Here is a 15,000-nt window from a genome sequence, read left to right as displayed (position 1 = left end):
TGGATGGACCTTGCCTTTCGGCACAATTCTGAGTAATAGAAAATAAAATTAAAATTTATTCCATGGTATTGTTTTTAAAGTAATTATTTTAAGCCTCGTTTAATTAATAAAATTAAATAGCAAAACTAAATTTGTAGGTATAATGAATTGGAGATGTTTGAAACAGAGTAAAAAAAAGTTGTTTTTAAGAAGATTGATTTTTGTAAGCTAAAATTTCTTGCCATTAAGTAGCTGCTACCTTCAGAAAATTTTTTTTATCATTCTTAGTAATTGAACGAGTTCACGTTAGTAAATATGGTGTAAAATGGTATTTAGTAATATATATTTAAAACAGGAACAATGTTTTGAATGAAATGAATATCAGGTTCTACGTGTCGGCGTCGGCGTCTCGACCGCGATGTCGTCTTCGCTCCCGCGGTACGATGCTGCGATAGGACCGGGGCGGCTGCGCGGCGTTGGAAAATGTCACCGAATTATGCAGAGAAATAAAAAAAACTCCTCCTCGCCGCTTGATTGCTCGAGGAGATGGGGTGGGCACTCCCCCCTCCCCCTCCTTTATCATAATCATCATCGCGCTCATGGGGTCTCTCCTCTCCTCCTCTGTCTCCCCTCCCACACTGCCTCTCCCACAATCACGCAGGCCTGCCACCTCTCCCGGTAGCGGCGCGCGTATTTAGCTCGGCGTGAAGACGACCGCTGGAGAAGGAAGGAGAGCCCATCAGGTCGAAGAGGGGGAAGAAGACGGATGGAGGGGTAAGAAAAAAATAAAAGGAGGAAGAGATCGGTAAGAAGGAAAAAAAGGGTAGGTTGGAGGGGGGATGTCGTGGAGGGGAGGGGAAAGATGGAGTGACAGAGAAGGAGACACCTTCTTGAAGAACGCCTCCCACCTCTTGGCATAAGCAACCACTTTCCCCTCCACGTGCTGCGCGCCGGGTACCCCCCCCCCCCCTTCTCCTTTTTCTTCCCCCTCCTTCTCGCAATCTGCTCGCCCCCTCCCGCGATTGATTATAAAGTGTATGCAGGCCCGCAGTAAGCGGCCAGCAGCCGCCGAGGCAAGTTCGTGCCGCGCGTCGACGCGAGAGAAAGAGGGACAGGGAGTTATCATTTCAGTTTATTGTTTTTCTTTCAAGTAATACTCCGGAGGTGTCACGAGTGCGGCAGACGTGTGGAAACTTGAATGAAGATCCTCCGAGTCCACGTTCCCTCCCCGGCGGCAGTGCGGGAAGAACAAGAACGAGAGGAAGAAGAATAGGTTCGGCGGGAAGAGAAGAAGACGTTTTTTGTTGCGTGTGGATGCGTTGGACGCCGAGCCGAACGCACGCAGCGGCCGGGACAGGCGGCAGACTCGACCAGCGGCGACCGGCACACCGTCGGAGGCGATGCAATCAGGTACCGACGACGACGAAGCTTCTCGATTCTTGTTCTCGTTAACGCCGACGCCCGCGGGTCACTTGTCGTGACGGTGCAACACGCTGCGACCCCCTCTCCTCCCCCCACCACCTTTTTCAACCGAGTCCCCCGCACGACTTTACTTAACCCCCTCCTCCTTTTTTTATATTCCTTCCCAGCGCGGGAAAACGTGTTTTCAAGCAATCCTGACTGCACCACGTGTGTGTGTGTTTTTTGTTCCTGTGTTTTTGAGATAGTAGGGGGAATGTGGTAGTTGTAGACACTTGTGCGGAAAAATATTGTATATTTTATTTTTGCCCTTGCCGTGTCATTGGAGCGCCCCCGTCTCTACGTTCTGTTTTCGATGAAATTAAAAAGGAAACAGTTGTCACAGCCACCAAGACGCAGGGAATAACGACATGCGACACCAGCAGTTCCTAATGTAGTTTCCGTTATGTTCCAAGCCGGTGGAGTGGTCTTGCGGTAGGTAAGTTTTAGCGTGTGTGTCAAGATACCCCCGTCTATTGGCCGCTTTTTTTTTTTAGGCCGATCGGTACCGAGTTGCTAAACTTAACATTCACATCCGTACTTTCAGCCGCGCACATACAGAAAAGTTCATACAAGCATACGATCAGTCGTTTTCCTGCCCTAAATAACTTAGATTCTTGCGCCAGCCCATTAACGTAGTACCCGACAGCAACGTTAAGATAATTATAGTTCTTGTTTCCTATCGTACGATTCTAAATTTAGTATTTTAGAGGTACATATTTCCTGACGTGTTGAAATTGTGTATGCGATAACGTACTGATTGCTATAATAACTACTTGTACCGAGTCATAAACTGCAAATGTTAAAGCGTGCCACAGATATTTTTTCGTGCAACTTATACTATTTCCCCAACTATAATTTTTCCTTTTCTCTAGAAAATTAGTACTAGAGCTCTAGGTGTAACAGATATTGCTTAACGTTATTTGTTAGCACACTAAAATAAGAAAAATTATGTTTACTTCGCGAGGGAGGATTTTTTTTTTAAATTTGATATGTTCCCCTTATCTTGTACTTTTTAATGCGAAATTTTAGTGATTCGTTTTTAGAAAGCCGTGTCAGCCCACGAGTAATACTGCAAATGTCGTTTTACAACGTTCGTCGTGTTAACTGTGGTTATTTTTTTTTTTTCGTACCGTAACCATAACCTATAAACAGTTATCTGTTTATTTATTTTTTCATCTCGCTCGTTGATAAATGTATCAGTGCCAGAAAACTTCTTACAGGTTTACAAATTCTTTGACGAGCAATTATTTGTTATAGCGATTACATTGTCAGGTAGGGACCTAAGCTGACAGTATGACTTAAGTGGTCAGGTTATAAAAGGAGTGAAGAAAAAGATGGTATGATACCGTGTCTGAATTGGCGTGTATCTTATTTAATTATTTAATACATAAACAAATTTAGGCGCGGCGAGCAAAATAACTACTATAAATTGTCTTTAGCTGCTATACTTAGCTAAAATAATTGTTTCGATTAGGCCCTATTTCAGTGAAAACTATTACTGATGTAAATATTTGTTTTTAGTATGAACTTAGTTGGTTTTAAGGCATTTGAGTAATCCTTTTGGGAGTGTTCTGAGTACGGAAAAAGTGCAGTGAATAATGAATTCTACCTAAAGCCTAGCACACAAACAGTACATAAGTCGAAGCTGAATTCGGACATAAAACAGCGATTCGTATCATTCCAACAAATGTTTCCCTCGTTTAATTCTGTCGAAATTTTCAGTTTCTAATGTTCGAATTTCATCAGCTATTTTATAAAATAAGCCGTTGATTACCTTAAGCCAATCGTTTAATTTTATGTTTTGTTTTTAAAGATTAGAAGTAATACACTACAAAGTAATTTCTCGCAAATAATACATATTCGCATTGGTTGTACTCTTTATCTTTCAAATGCACAAATTAAAACAATCGTCAGTTATTCTATGCCGCTGGCTCAGTGTACGCTGACAGGCCGGAAACAGAAATGAAATGGGTGATCAGCTCAAACAAAAGTAGAAGTTCTTAAAAACTTCACCGTGTGCCGTGCGAGTAACTATGTTCCTATGTGGCATCTGCTATTTGTTCATGTGCATTCAACCTTCGTGCGTGTGTGCAGTGCGAGTGGTTGCGAATGTAGCCAAGCCTTAAGCTGGCTTCGCAACTAGAAGACATACGGGCGTACAGCAGACCACTGTGCACACTACTGTGTAGCTACACTATTGTGCACATGACCTGTCTGAAATAGGCTCACAACTCATATCTTACTGTTAATTTCAGCCAGTGAAATTCTGCGTTGTGTCAGAGATCTGTTGGTAGTGTTAGTTGATAACTATACTAACTACTAAATGATTATCCCCTTATCTGACCAGTGAACTCAGTTTATCAACATATAAATAATTTGGGCCCTGTAACGTTTTTAGTTTACGATTATTCCCACGAAATTTTTTTTTTAATATTTACCTTAATTGTTAGTTATAGCAATAATCCGTTTTTAAAGCAGGAATTACACGCACCTAAACATTGGAATATAACAACAATTTACTGCCACAATATTACTAATAATTTTAAATAGTTCTCTAGTCCCGCCAAAATTGCATCTGTCTCAACTGTTGCTTCATGCGTCCGTTTACGGAAATAAGATGTATTATTTTCCCTCCCATGCTCACGACCGTTATGTGCGTGGTTGTGGATCAGTCAGTTGGTTCGAAAATTTGGCGGTCAAAACTTTTGCACACGACCTGCTGTTAACTGTTATTTTTGAAGTGAAAACTTCTTTAGCCGCGTTGAGCGATTTTTGGTAGGGGAAAAACTTATGGATTCGCGTCACCGAAATGCTAGCGACGTGTTGCGCCAGACTGGCGAATCGCAGCGGCCTGTGTACATGTAAACGCATATATACACTAATACATTGTATATACTCGACTGTATCATGTGCGTGTTGGATTTTTTTTTGGATGAGTAAAATCTTGTGAGTTCGCATCACCGACATGCTGTAGTAGCAGTAAGTGAAGTTGATTTGACCACGTGAATACATGACCTAGGTCTGACATCACTGGTAAGTCATAGCTAGGTAATGCATTTTTACGTAATTTTTAGATACCACTGACATATGTTGTGACTAAAAAATGATGTAAGGATAAATGATGCTGACATCGTACTGATATAATACCAAAATCTTTTTCTTACGTACATTTGACGTAGAAATGATGTCATATTACACATTTAAAAACAAAGTTTTAAGTTTTTACTTCTGTTCACAGTCCCCATGACTGGCTATTTTTTTTCTATTGGTCTCGACTGAGAATTGACCAATCGGAACAGGTCTCTCGGTTGGTGTTCGTACAAGCGCCTGTGTTGGGCGCGCATTGTCGCGTCGCTGCCCGGGGAAATATGATTCACGCCGCCATCTGCGCCCTTCTCTGCGGCTGTGATTCATCTAATGAACACGCGCCACTCACCATTACGGGATTAATTAAGGCTCTTGCGCGCTCTCTTCGCCATTTCAGGGGATTGCCACCCCTCCTCGAGTAAGTGTTCCTCCGACCGTGGAATTTCCTCTCGGCTTCGATGAAAAACTTTTTTGGCAAGTTTAATCGTTGTTTTGCAAGCCTGTTGCTTGGGAAATTTTTTTATAAAAATCTAAGGTTTCCTAGGCAGCGTTCCCAGCATCAGGAAAAACCGGGAATTTTTAATTTCTCGGAAATAAAGATCAGGAATTAAGTGCGTGAAAAAATGTGTCACGTCAGGTAATTAAAAAAAAAAAATGAAAGCTATTCGTGAATCGCTAAATGTGATGTACATTTTTTTCTGGATTTAGTCACAGATTTAATGCAGGTGTGATATTTTTTTTACGGTGACTTTATTTTATTTTTGTGTACGCGAGGCAAGATTACATCTGTGATGTGTCATGAAATTGAAGAATCAGTAAGAACTTTGTGACAGTGAAAAAAATATGCAAGACTGAGAGAATTCAGGGAATCCTACAACACCTTACTTGCTTTGTCGTTATAAAACATTTAAAAATACTATTGTAGTTGAATAGTTTTTTGTACATTGATAGGCAAATTATATACCATAGAAACCTTGTTTATTTTCAGAAACACATGTAATTCAAAATGGTTAGTGTGTGGTTGCTTAATTTCTTGCAGAGAGTGTACAAGTAAATTGTTCGCGCAAGAGTATGATCTGCCTTAACGAAAATTAAATTGAAATTAATTTCTGGCAGGTTTTTTTGATGCGCCTATACTGATAATTTATTTCGTTGCTAATAATTAGTATAATTTTATGTGCAGTTAAATTCGTTCAAAAATACTTAGATAATTGGCGTGTCTATATTCGATGCAAGTTGGCAAAATTACTTAGAAGTAATTCCTGTATGTAAGTTATCTACCTTACCAATTTTGGTATTTAACACCGTCATCAGTGAAAAATAAATTTGCATGTTGTACTTCAGAGCTGGTTCTCATGTAGGTTTAGGCAATTTCAAAACTTGTTAGCTTTACATTGATTAAAATTTTTTTTTCAACTTTAAATTTTCTTCGTATTGTGTACAGTAAGGTTTTCATGGTAGAAACGTTTTTCGCACTATAACGAACACATTTTTTTTTGCATTCTGGTTGCCGAACTTATTCTGTAACACTTCCATTAGAAAAGTGTAAATTGAAATTTCTTCAAACTTTCTTAGCTTATGCTTATGTTACAGTAAGTAAGTACTGCAGACTTAATAATTAGTGATTTGCGTGTTTCACAAAAATGAATTGGAAACTAGTGTTACATAAATTATTTCAAATAACTACTGTAAACACACGATATCACTTTTACACTGCGTATTGTTTTCAAAAATTCTTTTTTTAATGGGTTTAATATTATGTGTGCGGCCTCACGAAACCATGCAATTTTTCGAAATATCTTCACGTAAACATTTAGGCCTACTACAATAATTTTTACTTTAGTTACCAATATAAAACTAAATGAGATGCCAGTAACAAACAAAATAAAATTAATGAGATGCCAGTAACACATTTATTTAAATATAAATATTGTACTTTTGACTAAGAACTAAGGCGTAACCCAGATAAACCCGCTTTAAGTTACATGTCACCCACTTGTCTGCGTAGGCCTACCTGTGTATACCAGACATGGTCTGACTGGCATTTCACGTAGGCCTTACGGAGTGGTGGAGAGCAAAATTCTCTACTTTCCCAACAATTTTACGCCAAGTGCTTTCCGATAACGTAAATGGACTAAAAGACGGTTCGATTTCGTCATACTCGGATTTGTTTACGTGACAAACAAAAAAAAAATCGCGAGGCCATTAATTACTCCTTGCGAAGGAGGGTGAGGGAGAAAAAGATACGCGGTCTTATCATGGCTCTCGGGAGTTCTTCAGACACTGTCGCTGATTGCATTTTAATATAAATATTTCATTTGCATGTTTGGTTTCACACGTTGAAAGTTTACAAACTTGAACATTTTAACTGCTTAACGTACACAGTTGTTTCAAGAAATATTTTGTACAAAATTGATGTACTTAAAGTATGCACTTTATCATTATTGTAATATTAAAATTTTAATATCCAGGCCTAGGCTGATAAAATTATTTATAAATCATAAAATACATATTTAAAAAAAAAAAAAACATTTTTCTTTGAAAGTTTGTTGCAACCATTTGCGAAATCATTTCGTCTTTGGTATCCATCTTTGTTCGTCTGCGTTGTCTTCGTTGTTCTAGTTTTTGTGCATATTTTTCAAATTTTTGTTATGGTGACAGTCGTGTCTGTTTTCGTTGTGTTGCCAAGAGCTGGTTTGTACATCTCAGTATTTTTTTTTCCTTTGTCTGCCATGCATTTTACTACTTGCTCTATTTTTTTATTCATGTTGGTTTGCTCGTTCTGATTTATTTACTTATTTATTTGTTAGTTCATATTTTCTGCGACATGCTCATTTTCTTAGACTGTGTAAGACCGTAATTTAAATATTTGCCTTTATTTATGATCAAATTTAAATTAACTTTTTCGCCGTCTCCGACATTTACCCACGAGGTATAGCTACAACAATATCGTAGGATGTATGTTTTGTTATCAGTCCGAAATACGGCTTGGTCTTAAAAAAAGAGTTGTAATCAGTCCGTGTTGATTCACGTCCAAGTGGCACAGAGATAGGACAATGCCTCCCGATAGCTCAAAGAACACTAGGAACCAATAAGGCGTACTAAGTTAGGAGTTGAAGGTTAGTATGGCTATTTCCTTTCTTCCCCCATAGTCCACACTGTCAGTGATGTGTTAAGACATTAACCAGAAATTGTGTGTACTACAACATTAAACCTGTCTTCAGCGTCGACAATTCTTCGTACTATTTAGGTTCTGATGAATTTTTTATTTTTTTTTACAAAACTTAGTTATTTTTAGACGAACCACAGATGTTCTGTGATGCGACAGTTGCTTTGCAATTGGTCAATTTAAGAGATACACAAGCTTTATTTCACCAGTTGTAAATTAAAATTGTAATGTGTTCTTACTTTAAATCACCATTGCTAATGTTGCGAAGTAAAATTTTAAGTTCTGAAATGTAGGCTCATTTAAAGAGGTAAGTAAGGTATTCATGTAAATTAAATTATATATAAGCAGTCGAACAATGTGAGTGTCGTATCAAATATGATCTGTTGTTGAGGCTTCATGAGTTGGTTGTACATTGGTCAGCAGCGAGACGTCTCGCTCAGCGCGGGAGGGATGGGGAAGAAAAAGGCGTGTCGTGTAAACCGGGGTCCGCTGCCGACGGCTGCGGGGGCAGACGCGCGGAGCTTGGCGGCATGTCGAGGCCCCGACCGCCGCGAGAGCGGAAGTCTCTCCCTGCCGGCGACCGGGGAACAGGCGCGGGCTCGGCACACACGGTCCAGTTGTCTCATCGCATCGTGATGTGTCTTGCTGGCGGTGGAACAGAACTGTCTCTCTCTGGATCACTCTCATCGAACAGGAACAAACAAACAGTTAAAAAATGTTGCGCTGTAAAAACACTTTATCAAAAAAAAAAAAACGGAAACAATTTCAAACATTTTTTTTCAACTCAAATTAATCTAAAATTAAAACAAACATATAGTGATTATTGCTAAAACAAAATTCTTTGATGATTTGTGTGGACAATAATACTTCTCTTTATATCAATAATACTATTTTTTTAAGAAATTTTTGCACCAATTTAATGTAAATTTTACTGTAAATATACATGTCACAAAAATATTACAGTAGCTCATATTCAAACTACTTTTTGTGGCCAAAAAAATTATAGGTCGTACATCTTTGCAAAGCACTTGTATATCTTAAAAAAATAAATTATAGATTTTAAACTACTGTGATTTTTAGGGTATTTTTTTTGAGGCAAGCAAATGATCTGCTATGGCAAATCCAATGTAAATGTTTTACCGAATAAGTATCGTTACGAACTTTTAAAAAAAAATTATGGTTTTTTCAGTGGTTGTTAATAGTCATGCAAACACTTATTTACGTTATTTAAAGAATTTAAGCTTAGCAGTTAACCTCTGCAAGTAGTAATTAGAGACAAATCGTAGCGTGTTATCAGAAAAATGAAAGCTCTAGCTCATTGGTTTGTTGCTACTGATAACAGCTCATTCATAAAACCAGCACTGAAGTCAACGCGAAAAAAAACTTTTCGGAATGATTTCGCCTGTCACGTAACTTCCATTGCATTATTTTAAGTATTGTGCAGATGAATACAGTAGTGTGTTAAGTACCTACTCGCAATTACGAAACGAAATGATTTAACACGTGACTCTTTTGCAATTCACTGGTTCACGCCACAATCTCTGACGTGACGTAAAAGTGCAAACGACGAAAGTTTGAATTGTCATTCGGGTACTTCGTTATCGTTACATGATAGGTAGTTCACCTTACATTCTTTTGGTGTTTTTTGTTCGTATTTGCCTAAATAATTCCTTTTTTTCTAACTCCTTGACCTCATTGCAATTTCTGAACTCTAGTTGTAACTTTTTTTTGTAACGGTTTTAATTTTTTTTTCTTTGGAAGTAACATGCGTAGATAGCTTGAATGTTATTAACTATGATTTTTAAAAATATTCCAGTGTAATACTAAATGCAGTGTGAAATTTTCGGTAGTATGTTTAGGTGTTCATAGGTTATCATTGAGAGTTTACAGTACTGTAAACATAGTCACATTGGACAATATTATGGTCGAACTGAAATAAAGTTGCTATACTCGAGGCCTAACTCAAGTAGCACAAGATTTATTTTAAACATATTGTACAAACAAAGTTAAAGATATGAGATATTTTCTGATTACAGGTTTGGCAAATTCAGGCTTATGCAGAAATGTTATTTACAAATATACTTACTTGCAAACACTAATGTAAAGACACTAATATAACATATTATTACTAATGTTACATACGTTACATCTTGTTTCACTACGGGTAGCTAATTGACTGGAAATAATATTTATTTTGCAGTGACATAATTTCGTACGTTAAAAACATTTTCTGTATTGGCGAAATAAATATTTAGCATTGACTTCAAAGCTCGGTTACATGGTTACTGAAGAAACAATTTCACAGTGAAAAACAAATAAATTTAATAATGTTACAAAATAAATTTTGTGAGGCCCATACCAACAAAACGTTTTTTGAATAATAATTTATCCCTACAAATCTTACAAGGATCATATAAAATGATGTACGTCTATCTATTAGCTATGTCCACTTTTATAGTAAAAATTGGAAATTACCTTACTGGGTACAAGGTGTGATCTGGTATTACTCTCTTGCGAAATGATACAATGCATTGCTATGTTTTTTTTATTTCTGATAAAACAATATTTTTACTGCAATTTGAATAGTTTTCTCGGAAAGCATAATTTTTCAAGAGAACGTATTAATTTGATATTGCTAAGCGTTAAATAAGTTTAAATGCTTTTATCTGCTGGTTTTGGGATCCAGGATCCAACAAAATATGATTTTCATGCTTTCTTAAATTTAAATTATGTTATTTAAAGTTACATTACGTGAATACCTCGCAGATAAAATTTTCCTGATAAAACAAGCGATTCTATAACCTATATTTTAATTCTCAGGAACCCTTGTTTTAATTGTAAATAAAACAAAAGAAATAACATCTTTATCGGGGTGAAATTCAGAGAAGTGTTTGTCTGTACGCTGCATCTAGTCGTTACGAATATAATTAGGAACCAAATTCGTGGGTTCATTGATCCCTAGGATGGACTCTGCAGTCCTTTACTTGGGAAAGTTATATCTGTTCATTGGTTGCTGACTTGTGAGACGTATCAACTAGTTTGTCCGTAATTCGTTGCTTTCTCGGTTTAGAGTTTCCTATTGGCTCACAGTTCTCCAGATAAAATTTGGAACAATCGCCGAAGCGGTACGAAGTTGTTAGTTGTTTAGATGTTAGCCTATCGCGAATTGAATCCGCGAATTTAACCGGTCTTTAAATATAATTATTTGTAAACCAACCTATTTTAATGGGAAAGAATTGCTGTGGCATACTATTGGTCTATACCAGGTGGTTTGCTGCAGACCTACTGCAGTCCAGCCTTTGCTCTACGAGGCGTGTAAACATACATAGGCTGTACACAGACGTGTTCTTTCTACGCATTTTGGTTGTAAGTAAACCCTTATTTCCGGTGTACGAGTCTGTCAACGACGTATTTTCAACTCTCAGCGATCAATTAAGATAATGAGGCGACTTCCTGTAATGGAATTTTGTGGTGATAAGATATCGTCTCCTGAACCAAGGTCCTGCGATCTGATGGATGTTTCAACCGTTTTGCTACCATGACTCAGCTAGTATCATTAAGTTTTGTTAATTTTTTTTTTCCATTTAAATATCAAGTTTCATTTTAATATTATCTAAAGGCATCCACTATTGTAAATTTTTGTATTTCATACCTCAGTTTAGAATTAACATTCATTATTATTTTTTTAGATTGTATGATTGCTGTTTACAACTATTTCTATTTCCTTTTTTGAAAATATAAATTTTTAGTTCTACTTGCTATAAAATTTTACTAGTCTTAACATTATTTCCAAGAACTTTTTTTAAATATTTTTTCTGCAGAATTATAATCTGCTTATGTTCAAAATCCGTTTTAAAAAACAAAACGGTCAAAGTTTTACTGTTATTAGCATTCGGGTTACCTATATATCTGATGCGATTGCCTGCTTTCTAGAATAATTGGCTTCCAGACAACAGTTCCGTGATAAAACAAATCCATCTTTCGTTTCTTTCTCTGCTATCCAAATCGATCTACAGCGTGAAATGATTAATATCCTAAGAGAACGCGCGGATGAACTCGACGAGCCTGGAGCCGCTGTTCAGAAACCTCTGTTCACAAGCCGGTGTTCTGAAGCCGATGTTCTGAAGCCGCTGTTCAGAAGCCGGTGTTCAGAAGCCGGTGTTCAGAAGCTTGTGTTCAGAAGCCGGTGTTCTGAAGCTTGTGTTCAGAAGCCGGTGTTCTGAAGCCTGTGTTCAGAAGCCTGTGTTCAGAAGCCGGTGTTCAGAAGCCGGTATTCAGAAGCCGGTGTTCTGAAGCCGGTGTTCAGAACTCTCAGCGAGTGGATCTGTTCCACCAACTCTCCCGCCACAGAACCAGTGCTGCCAACTGCCAGGCACTGCATTTATGCACACAATAAAACACAAGTTAAGCCAAGTTCAATAAAGTTGACGCCAAATACCACGATCTACAACCTGTGCAGAAAGTCCATGTTTTCTACTTCCTTCGCCGATTTTCAAAAGTGGAGGTGTCGACTTCGCAATATTTTTAATGTGTTTAATTGGTAAATTATGTCATTTGATCAAATGACAATTTATGTTGATCAACTCTAATCTAACGAATGACGTAACGAAAACTCTCGTTTTCAAAATTGTGAATTGTGTAACTTAAAATGAGATATGTTTGCAAAGTTCAAGAATTTATAATCTGGTTAAGCAGTTTACAAAATGTTTACCTATACATTATATGAGCTATATAAGCTACATTTATCGTACCTACTAAACGCTGATACACACTTAATTTCACATGTCATTAAGTTTCTCTGGTTCCGTTAAAAAATATAATGCACTGACTTATAAGTCAGTAATAGTTACGGAAAAATCCATTTTATTCGGCAGCAGTGCAGAATCAACGATGCACTATGTTCAGAGACACCGTGTTACCGGCAGCCTTACTTTATGTCTACAGTATTAAGCATTTACGTTTGCTCATGTGAATAAAGGTCGCCTCGAAGGAATGACATCCTTTTGCCTTTAATCATCCTATCTACTATTAAAAAAACGAGCAATGCTTACAAATTAAATGTATTTATCGGTCCTGGTATTCTCAAAAATGGTTTACATTATGTCGTTTACAATTACAAAATTAGCTGTTGTTGGGTAGGAGAAATCGATATATGTAGGTTTTATTTTTGACGTTTTCCAAACGTAACAGTAAGCAAATATTTCATCTTAAATATATAAATATTACGGAAGGTGCCGAATTTATATAGCCCACATTAATTCAACATTCATAATTTTTATTTCTTCTTCCGAGCCAAACTCAAGTATTCGGATATTTTCTCATTAATTCAGGCGAAATTATATTAGGTGAAGGAAAAATGTCTCATCAGACAGTAATCAAAAGTAGTAAACGCCGGTAGTGTGTGTATTATTGCATTTGTTATTGTTAGAAATATTTTCAAAATATATTTAAGTCTACTTAGTGTGAACTAATTGCTGTAAAAAGTCACCCAAGTGGTAATTATGAACAACTAGTAGGTAATATTTACAACATGAACTATTAGTATTGACGAGAAAAACAAACAAATAATGGACATGGTGTGTATGACCACACCTTAAGAACCACCAAAGTCGAGACAAGTTAAGCGGGAATCACATCAGTCCGTCGCGTTTGTCCGTCCGTCATCCGTTATTCCCTCAGCCGTCGATTAAATTACAACACTCAGCTCGTCGGTCATTTCAACGCTGCCAACTCTTGAGAGGATTCGATTTTTGAGAAAATTAATTTTGTCCTACTTAATTTAGTTGGATAATGTAAACTATACATTTGTTAACTTATTTACTAACTCAATTTTTTTTATCACTCTGGCATTTATTAAAACATTTCCAGGATTACAATGAGTAACACTGTGCCTGGGACGATTAAAAAAAAAAAAAAAAAAAAACTTATAAATGTTCAAACGTAAGTTTAAAAAATAGTAATTGAAGCAGGTAAGCAATAAAACCAGCTTCAAAACCGTCTAATCGAGTAAGAATAGACAACACGCGAAAAACTAGCTAAAATTTGGAGGTTGTAATTTCATCCGCCCGTCCGTCGATAGTTTGAAGTTACCAAACCTTCTGACGGTCGGATTTTGAAAATTTTTTTTGGCGTTATTATTGCGTCACGTGATTGACGGAAAGACGGAGCAGGCCTTACGCGGCACAGACGTAAGCGACCTTACGTCGGGCTACACGGAGCAGGCAAGGAAAGGCGACGACAGCGGGCAGAAGTGCCGTCCCAGGCGAAGCGAACTCGGGTCTTGCCGTGTGTTTATCGCCAGAACCACAGAAGCTCCGAGATTTAGGTTTCAGCATAGTGGCTCTTCATCCTAGTCTGCATATTTTTGTTAAGCTTTAAATAAATATATTTTTTTTGCCAAATTGCTGTGAAAAAATTACTTATGAATTCAGATCTAAGTGTTCTTGAATTGTAAATTTGTTGTAAAATTTCACTATGTCACGTATATTTTACAATGGGTGTTGGTAGATGGTTTCTAAAGTGAAAAAAAAAGTTATAAATATTTTGCAGAGCATTCATTTAATATCGTGTTCCTGCGATATAACTTGTTAAAAAATCACGGTTGAGTATTGCTTTGACTTGCAAATTGAAAATAGCTGAGGTTATAAAACATTAAGTTTTATTATGTGTACAATATAAAAAAGTAAGTATACATGTGTATGTTTCGACTAGGCTAACGTGTTGAGCATTTGAAAATATTTCGAGTGCTAGAGCATCATGGAACTTGTAATATAATTTAACTTAATACTGGAAATAAGTATATTCCTACTATAAATAACATTTTAAATAGTTTTAATAATAGGAAGCTCAATGATTGATATAATTTAATAACTGATTTTTCCAAAATTTTATTTACAGGCCTGATACATGTAAAAGCGTTATTTATGATAGCGTTTGTTTTGTGTGACTTGTTGCCTGGTTTCCATTACATTTAAAATCAAGTTTCTGTTTTTTATGTTCAACTGGTGATTGCTGTTTTTAAATATGAAACTTCACATTCATGCATGAAAAATAAATCCATATCTAGTGGTATCATGCTTTCCAAACGCTTAGTCCTCGTATATGACATATATTTTATTTGCAATCTGTTTACAAATTAAAGCTGAAGTCTTTCTCTAGAATTTGACAAAGAAACAACATTTATTATTTTTCTGCGTAGACTACTACCCTCCCTTCTTTGATATTAGCTTATCTATTTCACTGTTAAATGTAGAAGGTAAGAAAGGCTGCGACAGCACATATAAAATCAACACCGTGACTTAAGA

General features: G+C 36.9%; 1 protein-coding gene across 3 annotated transcripts in view; it reads left to right on the top strand.

The window, feature by feature from the left end:
• Positions 1 to 1,052: 1,052 nt before the first annotated feature.
• LOC134538456 (zinc finger homeobox protein 3-like) overlaps positions 1,053 to 15,000 on the top strand; it is a 310,779-nt gene continuing 296,831 nt past the window's right edge. For all 3 annotated transcript variants that reach the window (XM_063379781.1, XM_063379782.1, XM_063379783.1), the window contains exon 1: positions 1,053 to 1,389. The gene's annotated coding sequence lies outside the window, so the exon portion shown is untranslated. The remainder of the gene's footprint in view (positions 1,390 to 15,000) is intronic.

This window comes from Bacillus rossius, chromosome 13, assembly GCF_032445375.1.
Source record: "Bacillus rossius redtenbacheri isolate Brsri chromosome 13, Brsri_v3, whole genome shotgun sequence".
In the NCBI taxonomy this organism is placed as follows: Eukaryota; Metazoa; Arthropoda; class Insecta; order Phasmatodea; family Bacillidae; genus Bacillus; species Bacillus rossius.
Note: the sequence above shows the minus strand (reverse complement) of the source record. Positions and strands in the feature narration are given on the sequence as shown.